We start from the raw sequence: 11,525 nt of genomic DNA on the forward strand, positions 1-11,525 counted from the left end.
TGCACTCTAATTGGCTATGCGTTGTTTGTGATCCATTCTTTCAAAGCACAGCCTTTACCAACTTTACAAACTTTGATATAAGGTCTATTTCTAGTTCAAAATTATTTTACTGAACAATATGTATAATTTGTGATATATTTGATGCTATTTCAGGTAAATGTACACTTAGTCAATTCTGTTTTTATCAGAGAATAATGGATATACATGGCCAAGCAATTTACAAGTCCTAAAGCTGAGTTCAAACAGTTTCCACTAATGAATGGAAGCAAAACTGAGGGAATCACTACAAGCTTTCTCATCTATTAGGATGCTTTCTATGAAAAATAATAAGATTATAGGAACAATCACTGTAGGAGGTAGAAATAATTTTGATTTTACTCTAAACTAAATTTGTTTCATTGTTATACTAAATATAACTTTTGGATGTGCAGTGATGAAGTGTTGGAGAGGAAAAAATGGTAATAACAACAACAATTGGAAAAGGGTAGGAGTTGTCTAGTGTAGAGGGATAGGAGACTTATTCGGAGGGGACTTGATATGGCTAGATATTGATCGTGGGCTTTCAGATGTTGAAGAGCACAAAGCACTTGCAATATACCCTCCTCACGAGGGGGGCTATGAGGGGCGTTACTTGTCACGTCTCATATGCCAGGGCTACTATTGATAGAGTTGGCGCTGTAGAGAGTTTTAGAGAAAGTAAACTGATAGCAAAGAGAAGTAATACAGAGAGTAGAGAAACGATATATTTCTCATTAATGAAAAATCAGTATATATACAGAGAAGGATAACTGTCATTTTGACAGTTAAAGTAGTTATGTAGTTTAGATTTACATTTCAACATTCCCCTTTAAAGCTAAACTACTCAAGGATCTAACTCCAAGTGATTCTCTCAGCCTTTCAAACCTGTTCTGACGAAAGGCCTTAGTAAAAATATATGTTGTTTGATCATCTGTGTTGCAATATACCGGTTCTAGCTTTCCTTTACTGACTTGATCTCTGAGATAATGAAACTTGGTCTCTATGTGTTTGCTTCTGCCATGGGAGATTGGATTCTTGGATAAGTTGATAGCAGATTTATTGTCCACCATTAAGCGTGTTGGTTTGCGGTGCTCAATCCTCAACTCTTGCAGAATGACTTCCAACCAGGCACACTGACAAGCAGTTTCGGCAGAAGATATATACTCTGCTTCACAAGACGAGAGCGCAACAACGTTCTGTTTCTTTGAACACCACGATATGGAGGCCCCCATTAGCTTAAACACATACCCAAAAGTGCTCTTTTTGTCCACTTGATCGCCACTCCAGTCTACATCACACCATGCCTCTAAAATATCGTTTGTGCAGTCAGCTTTCCTGGGGAAATAGAGGCCATGATCTGTTGTTCCCTTCAAATAATGTAGAATGTGCTTGGCAGCAGCGAGATGAGACTGTCTAGGGTCGTGCATGAACCTGCTGAGGAGTCCGACTCCGAAACTGATATTCGGTCTGCTGTTGCATATGTAGCGGAGAGTTCCTACTATCTGCTTGAACAATGTTGCATCAACTTTGGTTTCTTCTTGCTGACAGGAGAGTTTCAAATTTACCATGACAGGGATGGATGTGCAGTTACAGTTCTTCAAGTTAAATCTTTCCTAGGTCTCTAAAATATACTTTCGTTGATCTATGAACATTCCATCTTCTGTCTGCATGAATTCCAGTCCTAGGAAGTAGCCCAAGTTGCCAAGATCTGTCATTTCGAATTCAGTCTTCATTTTTGCTTTGAATTCTTCAATCTCTTGTGTGGAGTTCCCAGTAACCAATAGGTCGTCTACGTACAAGCATACTACGAGAGTACCTAGCTGCTCAACAAATTTCAGGTAAATTCCATATTCAACTGTACATTTTTTAAAACCAAACCTGATAAGCAGTGCATCAATATGTTTGTTCCAGGCTCGTGGTGCTTGACGAAGACCGTATAATGCTTTGTTTAGTCTGTACACTTTCAGCTCTTGTTCCCTTTTGACAAAGCCAGGTGGTTGATTTACGTAAACTTCTTCTTCGAGAGGGCCATTCAGGAATGCAGATTTGACGTCCATCTAGTGAATGGTCCAACCATTGAAGTTGGCTATTGCAACGATGAGCCTTACAGTCTCTAATCTTGCAACAGGGGCATAGACATCAGTGAAATCTATCCCGGGTTTCTGTAAAAAACCTTTTGCAACCAACCTAGCTTTTAACTTTGCAACACTTCCATCTGGTTTGTATTTAGTTTTAAACACCCATTTTACCTCTATGGCTCTCTTGTGCTCAGGCAATTCAACCAACTTCCATGTTCTATTTTTCTCAATAGCTGATAGTTCTTCCAACATAGCTTCCCTCCATTGTTTAATCTCGATGGCTTGTTCCCATGTGAGTGTTTCTGCACCTGCCAAGAAAGCACAGTGAACCAAATCACCTGTATCTGTAATATCACTGTCATTAAACAGTTCATGATCTACAAGTCTCGTGGAGGGGAATCGCATTCTCTGTGATCTTCTGGCTTCAGCAACTTCATTAGTATCAGACTGTTTGGTCTCCTCGGTCCTATCCTCCTCCAGCCAGGTAGTCACCTCAGCACTCGATTGTTCCATTGGATTATTCTTTGCATCAGGCCATCTAGGCGTAACTGACTCATCTACTATCACATCCCTGCTGATTGCGATTTGTCTCTTCACCGGATCATATAGCCTGTATGCACCGGTTGGATGATATCCAACGAGGATGAGAGTTTCACTTCTGTCATCCAGCTTCCTTCTTCTTTCAACTGGGATGTGCTTATAGCAAGCTGAGCCAAAAACCTTCAAGTGTCGGACATCAGGTTTCCTTCCTGACCAAACCTCTTCTGGCGTGCATGATGGTAGTGCTTTGGTGGGACTCCTATTCAGTAGGTAGGTAGCCGTCGAGACAGCTTCTCCCCACAGGTAGTTTGGAAGACCTTTCCCTTTGATCATACATCTGGTCATATCCAAAAGCATGCAGTTTCTTCTTTCAGCTAATCCGTTGTGCTGGGGTGTGTAAGGTGTTGTAACTTCATGTATAATCCCTTTGTCAATGCAAAATTTGTTCATTTCTCTAGAGTTGAACTCGCCTCCACCATCAATTCTGAGAATTCTAACTTGCTGACCCGATTGTCTCTCAGCCATGAAACATAATTTAACGAAGTGTGTGTAAGTTTCTTTCTTTTCTCTTAGCAAATATATCCAAAGTTTTCTGGAAAATTCATCTATAAAGAGTAAGAAGTACTTGTTACCTCCTAGAGATGGTACGTCAAAAGGGCCACATACATCTGCATGTACCACATTCAACAGTTGTCTCGCTCTCTTGGGTGCATAACTTTTGAACGATTTTCTGATTTATTTTCCAGTAGCACAGCCCTCACAAACTTTGTTTGGTATAACGAGTGTAGGAATGCCTCTCACAAGATCTTTATCTTTCAGTTGACATAGGCTTCTAAAATTGAGGTGCCCATATCGAAAGTGCCACAACCACTCGTTTTCTTCCTTAGCACTTGTTGCATTCAAACATTGTATCTCTGTTGCATTCAGATTTACCCTAAATGTTCGATTTCGCGCAAGGGGAGCTTTGAGAACCATCCTCTGTCTTTCGTCGAATACCTCGATGTGTTTCTGTTGCATTTTCATGGTATAACCCTTTTCGAGAAGTTGGCCGAGACTGAGAAGATTGCTTTTCATTGCGGGTACATATAGAACATTGTGCATGAATACAAATCTTCCATCTTTGCGAGTGATTAACACTTTGCATGTGCCTTCAGCTTTAATTATGCTATTATCTACAAACCGTACTGTGCCCTTGACACTTGTGTCAAGATCAAGCAACCATTTTCTATTACCTGTCATGTGATTGGAGCAGCCCGTATCCAAATACCACGAAATTTCTTCCTCTGCATGGCTTGTTTTCCCAGTAAGTGACACATACTCTGTTTGGTCGGCCTTACCTTTGTCTGATTTCCGCCTATTGTAGTTCCTATCATGTGCAGCAATACTCATCAACAAAACGTGATCTGAGTCTGATTCTAGTTCTTCTTTTACAAGATTTGCTTCATCGCTCTTTTCTTTCTTGTTGTTTTCATTATGCCAACACTCAGATGAGTAATGACCATATTTACTACACGTGAAGCATTGCACATTTCGCTTGTCAATATTCTTTCTTCCTCCCTTACCTCTGAACTTTCCTCTAGCTTTATTATTTCCTTCTCTGTATTCGTTACTATTGTCATCTTTGATTTGTTCAAAAGTATTCGTGAATCTTCCTCCATTTCGGCCTCCACGACCACCACGTGATCTTCCTCTTCCTCTGCCAGTTCCACGGTTCTTGTAAGTTTGATTGCTTCTAGCCTGAAGCGCTTGATTTGTGTGTTGTGTTGCATTCTGTTATGTTGTTCTTCTCTCAATCAGTCGTTGTTCGTGTGCTTCAAGAGAGTTTTGTAACTCTTCTACCTTCATTTTCTCCAGATCTTTGCTTTCCTCAATGGCCACGACAATATGATCGTACTGAGGCGTTAATGTTCTCAAGATCTTTTCAACTATCTTCTTATCTTTTACCACTTTATCACACGCTCGCATTGCATTAACAACCACCTGAATTCTGCCGATATACTCTTCGATGGTTTCTTGCTCTCCCATGCTCAAGAGTTCATATTGTCTCTACAGTGATTGAAGTTTTACCTTCTTTATTCTTCCTAAGTTTCCATATTCGTCTTGTAATATGTCCCAGGCTTCTTTGGCTGTTACTGCCTTAGACACCTTCTGAAATATCGTTGCAGAAATACACTGGTGTAGACGCATTCGTCCCTTGCAGTCCAGTTTCTTGTTTTCTTTGTAGGTCTTCTTCATTTCTTCCGTGTCACCTTTTGTAGATTCTTTAAACCCTTTCTTGACAATTTCATCAAGTTCTTGGAAGCCCAGAATGACATCCATCTTTACGCACCAATCATCGTAATTCTTTCCATCGAACACCGGCAAGCTGTTCTGGATCATTCCTGCCATCGCCCTTTCAACGTGAATCCTTCTTCACAAAACAATTCCTTTGTTGGTTCGTGTTCGATGCTTCACCAGGTTCAACAACCTGTAGCTCTGAATACCACTGATAGAGTTGGCACTGTAGAGAGTTTTAGAGAAAGTAAACTGATAGCAAAGATAAGTAATACAGAGAGTAGAGAAACGATATATTTCTCATTAATGAAAAACCAGTATATATACAGAGAAGGATAACTGTCATTTTGACAGTTAAAGTAGTTATGTAGTTTAGATTTACATTTCAACAACTATTTCCTTGACCTCTCCGCTCGTGGCCTTGGTGACCCTGAAACCACCCTCACCAAGATTCACCTAGTTTGCCCTATCAGTTCTTTCTTTTTTCACAACACTCTTGTTTATGATTGCTTAACCGAATGACAATCGCTTTTAACTTCAAATATTCAAATATTTCAAATGGTTTCGTGATGAATTTCAGGCTCATGTTGGAAAGCAGCCAATAGTGAGGTGGTATTATCCTCCAGAAGTTGATTTCAGATTAGAATCATTGCCACCAAATGCCAAAGGATTGGTGGTCTGGATACTTGAAGCCAAGGAGTGAGGATTGTGGCACTACTTCTTTACTTGTTTTCCATTAAAATTTTACTTAACATACAATTACAGGATATAACTCACTATCATCTTTTGTTATGTGTTGTCTTTCACGGGTTCTTTCTAAGGCAGAACTACACTTCCTAGCTTTGCTGCCAACACTTAGGCCTAATGCGAGGGTCATTATTGAATGTGGAAGCTTGTAAAGCTAAATTTTTTAACCTTTAGTTATTCTAGTTAGATTTTATAGTTTTTCTTTTGTTCTTGAAACTATCGGTGCTTTCTATTGCTTGAGAACTTGAATTTGTCTAACTGAGAAGGGTTTGATAAGAACAACATGAAACATAGTATATAAGATTCATTTGTTTTCACTTAGAAGTGTAGAACTAAGGAAAAGAGAACAAAATATAAGATTATTGCATCCATTTTCCAACAACACTCACCCCAAATGCTTATAAGATTTTCACCTTTGTATTGCTTTGCTTCCTGTTTGATATCAGTTTTATGTGATGATTAGGAGAAAGTTTATGTGGAAGCCACTTAAAGAAATTGCAGGACTAACTAGCAGTGAGGAAGCTTAATGGTGCTTCAATCTTACTTATCATTCCTTATTTCCAACCTTCAATAATCAAGTACAGATATTCATTTTACCTTCTCCAATTTAAGGCTTTTCATAGCTGCAGAGAAGTGGCATATGAAAGGAAGACACAAACATATAGGAAAAATAATTTTCCTTGTATATAATTCGGATTGTCTGTCATGAGCGGTCCTTTAATTCTCAAGGTTTAAACATGACATTTATTCAAACGTTGGAACTTTCACTTTGTGGAAAATTTGATTCTAATATTTCTAGTACATCAAGCCTTTTTCCTTTACAGCAACATTATGCCCTTCAAGCCTTTTTGCTATTCAACATCATCTGTCGATAATTGTAATTTATCGATGGTCAAAAATCTATTGGTAAAAATGTTGCCAGTAAATTTTATCGACGACCTTTTTTATCCGTCGGTAATTACCGACGAAAAAAGTTTATCGGTATATCTGCCAGTAAATATCACGATCTAGTTCACCTTCATCCTCTTCCTTCCTCCCTTTGTTTCATTTTCACGAAGTTCGCCACCAAAAAAGTATCACGCGAATCAACCAATTTATTTCAATAGTTAAAATCATAGGAAATCATCAAAGGAGGAAGAAAGATGAGATTTTTCCATAAGGTAAGGTTTTGCTCTCTTGATTCTCGGATCTGTACGAGAAAGAGGATGGAAAAAAGATGTTATCAGGACCGGTGATATTCCTAATGACACAAATCAACTCTGCAATGGCTCATCGGAAAAGTTAAATTCGCCAGAAAGGCTGAAAAGCGAACAGTTATGGGTTGCAACGGTGGCGAGCCCGCAATGGTGGAGAGCAGTGATGATGAGACTAAGAGAAGGAGAAATGAGTAGTGGTGGCAAGAAGTTCCGGTGACCAAACTATTGGAGGATGGCACTGCTGCTAGGAAGAAGTATAACATTGAGATCGTAAGAAAGAATGAGAAGGGGAAATGAGATGTTTATCACAAATATTGACACTGAATGCAAAATTTGGGCGAGAATTTTTCCTTTCTTTTTACTGACGAATTTACCGACGACTTTTTTCGTCGGTAAGTGACACTGAATACAAAATTTGGAAGGAAATTATCTCGCTCTTTTTACCGATAGATTTACCGTCAATAAAAGTCGTATACATTATTGAAGGAGTTATCGAAGGATTTTTTCGTGGTTGAAAGCCTTATATATTACTGACAAATTTATCGATGAATTTTTTTCGTCGGTAAAAACCCTATACATGACCAAGAAATTTATAGAAGAATTTTTCCTTCTGTAATGTTTTCATCGGTAAAATCTGTCGGTAAATAAAATTTTCAAATCCGTTGTTAAAATCTGTCGGTAATATAAATTTACTGACGAAAATATATCCATCGATAAAATTTCTTCGATAATTTAAAGAATTTTTGTAGTGACCACGGGTTTGTGGGTTAAATGAGTTGGCTCACTAGCTCACTTAATTATAAGTTTCTTTAAAATAAAATAAAAATTATATTTTTTTAAAATTCAAATCAAAATAAATTTCACTCTAAAATGATATTAAACTCCAAAGACAATTCAAAATAAAAAAAAATATCATACAATCTAAGCGTAATCCAAAAAAAGCACAAAAGAAAAACAAATAAATTTTTAATATTGATAATTTTTGTATCACTTATTGATGAGTGCATATTTATGCCCACATTTATGTTTGAAAATTAAAATTTTGATGGGATAATTGTGTTTAAATGGTTGATTTTACGTGAATTTGTGATGATTGGAATTATTGGGTTTCGAAGATAAAGAGACGTAAAAAGTAAGCTTTAGCGCATAAATTATTCTTGGATGTTCTAATCTTTATTTGTACAGCTGAGAAAATAAGTTTTATTGGTCCAAATGGCAATTCAAGGCCCAAAATCAGGTTTTATTTGGAAAATAATATACAGATGGGCCAAACAGGCAGACTTTACCCTTGCACCCCCTAAAATCCCTACATACACACCTATTTCTGAAACAGGCCAACAACCAAGCCCAAACACTAAGCCATTTCTACTACACCTCCCTAAGTTTCCTATACACACCCCTCCTAAGCCAAATTTCACCAGATCATGCCACGTGGCAATCCTCCACAAACATATCAAACCGTCCAGATGATGCCACATCAGTCATCCTTGCACTAATCAATGAGCCAATCAGGTTTTGCCACATCACCACCCATGACACCTCAGCCCTAACAGCATCATCTTCTCCAAAGAGAAACCCTAATCCAAACCCTAGCCGCCACTGCCGTTCCGCCGTCAACGTCCGCCGCGCCGCTCCGTCACCGGACAGCCACTGCCGTGCCGCCGTCACCACCACGCCGCGACCTCCGTTCATCTTCTCCCTTCTCGAAATCAACCGCGCCGCCTCCATCGTCGGAGCACCGTTCGTCTCCTCCGAAGTTGCGATTTCTTCAACCGCCACCGCGTCGCAACGTCGCGCACCACCATACTTTTGTCGCGCCATCTTCATCTTCCTTCGCGCAAGGGTTCGAAGCCACCACGTCCACCATCGCCGAAGTCCCGATTCGTCTCCTTCGAAATCGTCACGCACAGCAACCGCGCCGCCACCAAACCCAGGCCGCTGTCAACCTTCAACGCACTCCACGCCAGCCGCCGCGGCAGGAAAGCTTCTCCTTTCTCGCCGGATAGCCACCACCATTCACGTTCATCACCATTAAGACCAGACGCGAGTTCTCCATGACCGCCGCGTCCCGCAAGCTTCTCGGAACCTAATCGCGCCTCCATCAACGCCAATCTCCATCCACCATTACCATAGCACCATGGAACCTGCATCAAAGCCAGACCTGCAAGAAAAGAAACCAAACAATCCAGCAGGCCGAAGCCTCCATGGTCTCGCACAGGGAAGAATGGGTTCTCTCTTTCGCGGCAGCGGCAAGCCCTTTCCCCCAATTTGCAAAACCCTAATTTTGGGTGGGAAAGGGCTGACACGTGGCAAGCTCTCATTGGTCGCGCCCTTCCTCAGTCAAAGCTGGTCAACACTGCTTAAGTCTGGTCAAAGCTGGTCAACAGGGATTTTGGTGCAATTTTGGAGAATTCAGTTGGGGCTAAAGCGCAGATAGAGAAAATTTCAGGGCATTTGTGCAATTTTAGAAAGTTAGAAAAGTTAAAAGATAAAATTCAGTTGTTAAATTAATTTAATTAAAGAATATCAACAGAAAATATCTTCCAAATAATGTTATAATTATTCAAATCTTTTAGTTATTTGGAAGCTATAATATATCAACAGAAAATATCTTATCAACAAACTATTCAAAGTCCAAGCCCAATCAAGCCTATATAAAGAGACCTAGGGACTTCACTTAAGGGATTCATTCTCTCATACTCCTCTCACTTTTCTTTCATCTTGTATTCAACTCCATTCATGGAGAACTAAGCATCTAGGGCTATTCTGTTGTAATTCCATTATGGATTCTGAGGTTAGAGTGATTTAATGCAATTGTTTACTTTGGTTATTAATTTAAGTGTTCTCTCTCTATGTCTTTCATCTCTCTATCTTGTTAAAAGCAAAGATTTTTGCATCATAATGTGTTTGAATCTACATGCATATTGATTTTATGAGTTTTAGGGTTTCTAGGTTTAATTGAGAATCTACTTTGATTTAATTTAGGAACTTTCATATGATTAAATGGTTTTTACTATCAATTGAGAATGTACTTTGATTGATTAGTAATAATTTCAACTAGAATCAATTGAGAATTTACTTTGATTGATTAGCTTTTAATTTGGTTAGGAGATTTAAGAATAGACATGATTAAACACAATAGAATTTGATTGAGAATGTACTTTGGTTGAATTTATTGTGAACAATCTAGAAAGGTTTTGCATTTGATTGAGAATTTACTTTGGTTAAATGCATGATCGCCCTCAAATTAATTAAGAATGTACTTTAATTAATTTGAAACTTAAACAATAATCAATTGAACAATTATCCGTGAATAACCGATGATGAATCTATCTTGGAAAAGCAGTGGAATTAGCCTATTTAATCATAACTGTTTTTAAGTTTATTATTTGTTCTTTAAACATTCTCCAAACATCATTTTTATTCATAAGCATTGCATAGCATAAGAGTCAGATATTCAAAAGCAATTCCGTGTTCGTTGGGAGACGACTCAGGGTTACTTCAACCTTATCTACCTTCTTATACTACTTGGCAATACTGAAGTTGCCTCGAAAAGTAGTACTAATTTGATAGGTTCAACGACAGCTTATCAAATTTGGCGCCGTTACCGGGGAATACGGTTAGTATTTTGAATATTTAATTCTTATTTTTATTTTTATTTTTATTTTTATTTTTATTTTTTATTTTTATTTTATCTTTATTTTTTTACGCACATACATTTAATTTAATTTGAGTTATTTTGTAGCCTTTAGTCATTCTTGTTTTAGCAAAAAAAAAAAAAAATCTTTGTTCTTGTTTTTATTAAAAATTTCTCTTGAGAAATACTTGAGGCTAGTTTGAATACACTCTGGCTAGGAAAGACTTGGTACTTAAGTTGTCCATTGTGACGCACCTCTCTTTCCTATGAGTGGACCCAACAAGTCTCTCTTATCTCTTATTTGAAATATTTATCTAAAGCAAGAACAAAAGAAAAAGAGAAGTCAAGAGAAACAACTTCAAGCATATTACGTAGTGCATGACCAGAGCTAACCCGGGAGAATTTTATCAAATTAACCCGGAAGTCGAAAGGAATTTGCGTAAGCTGCGGAGAAGATTGAAATTTGGGTGTTCTACTGAGGGAACACTTCCTACATCTGAAGTTATTCCACCTTCATTATCTCCAATCACAAACATACCATCCAATCATTTACCTGATCCTAACCCAAACAATATGGCACAAAGAACCATCAGACAGTTAGCCACCTCCCACAATACAGCTATCCGAAGTAACATTGAATACCCTAATGAGGAGTGGGAGCTCAGACCTGACCTGTTAAATGCCTTACCAAAGTTCAATGGGTTATCAAGGGAGAATCCACACAAACACTTGAGACAATTTCACATGTTGTGTGAAAACTTTAGATCTCCCAGGATCACAATAGAGAGCCTTAAAATGAGAGCTTTTCCTTTTACTCTTCAAGGCGCAGCTCAAGATTGGTGGTATTATCTCTCTGCACGGATTACAAATTGGGAAACTATTGAAAGACTCTTTCTTGAGAAGTATTTTCCTGCATCCAGATTGTCAGCTATCCGCAGAGAAATTCAAGATATAAGACAGAGAGATAGAGAGAATCTTAGTGAATATTGGGAAAGATTCAAGAAACTATGCTCTTCATGCCCTCAACTCCAAATG

General features: G+C 38.5%; 1 pseudogene; it reads left to right on the forward strand.

Moving 5' to 3' along the window:
* The first annotated feature begins 433 nt into the window (after positions 1-433).
* Positions 434-6,184, forward strand: LOC108345475 (NAD(P)H-quinone oxidoreductase subunit N, chloroplastic-like; annotated as a pseudogene).
* Positions 6,185-11,525: the final 5,341 nt, after the last annotated feature.

The sequence above is a fragment of the Vigna angularis genome, chromosome 8 (genome assembly GCF_016808095.1).
Source record: "Vigna angularis cultivar LongXiaoDou No.4 chromosome 8, ASM1680809v1, whole genome shotgun sequence".
In the NCBI taxonomy this organism is placed as follows: Eukaryota; Viridiplantae; Streptophyta; class Magnoliopsida; order Fabales; family Fabaceae; genus Vigna; species Vigna angularis.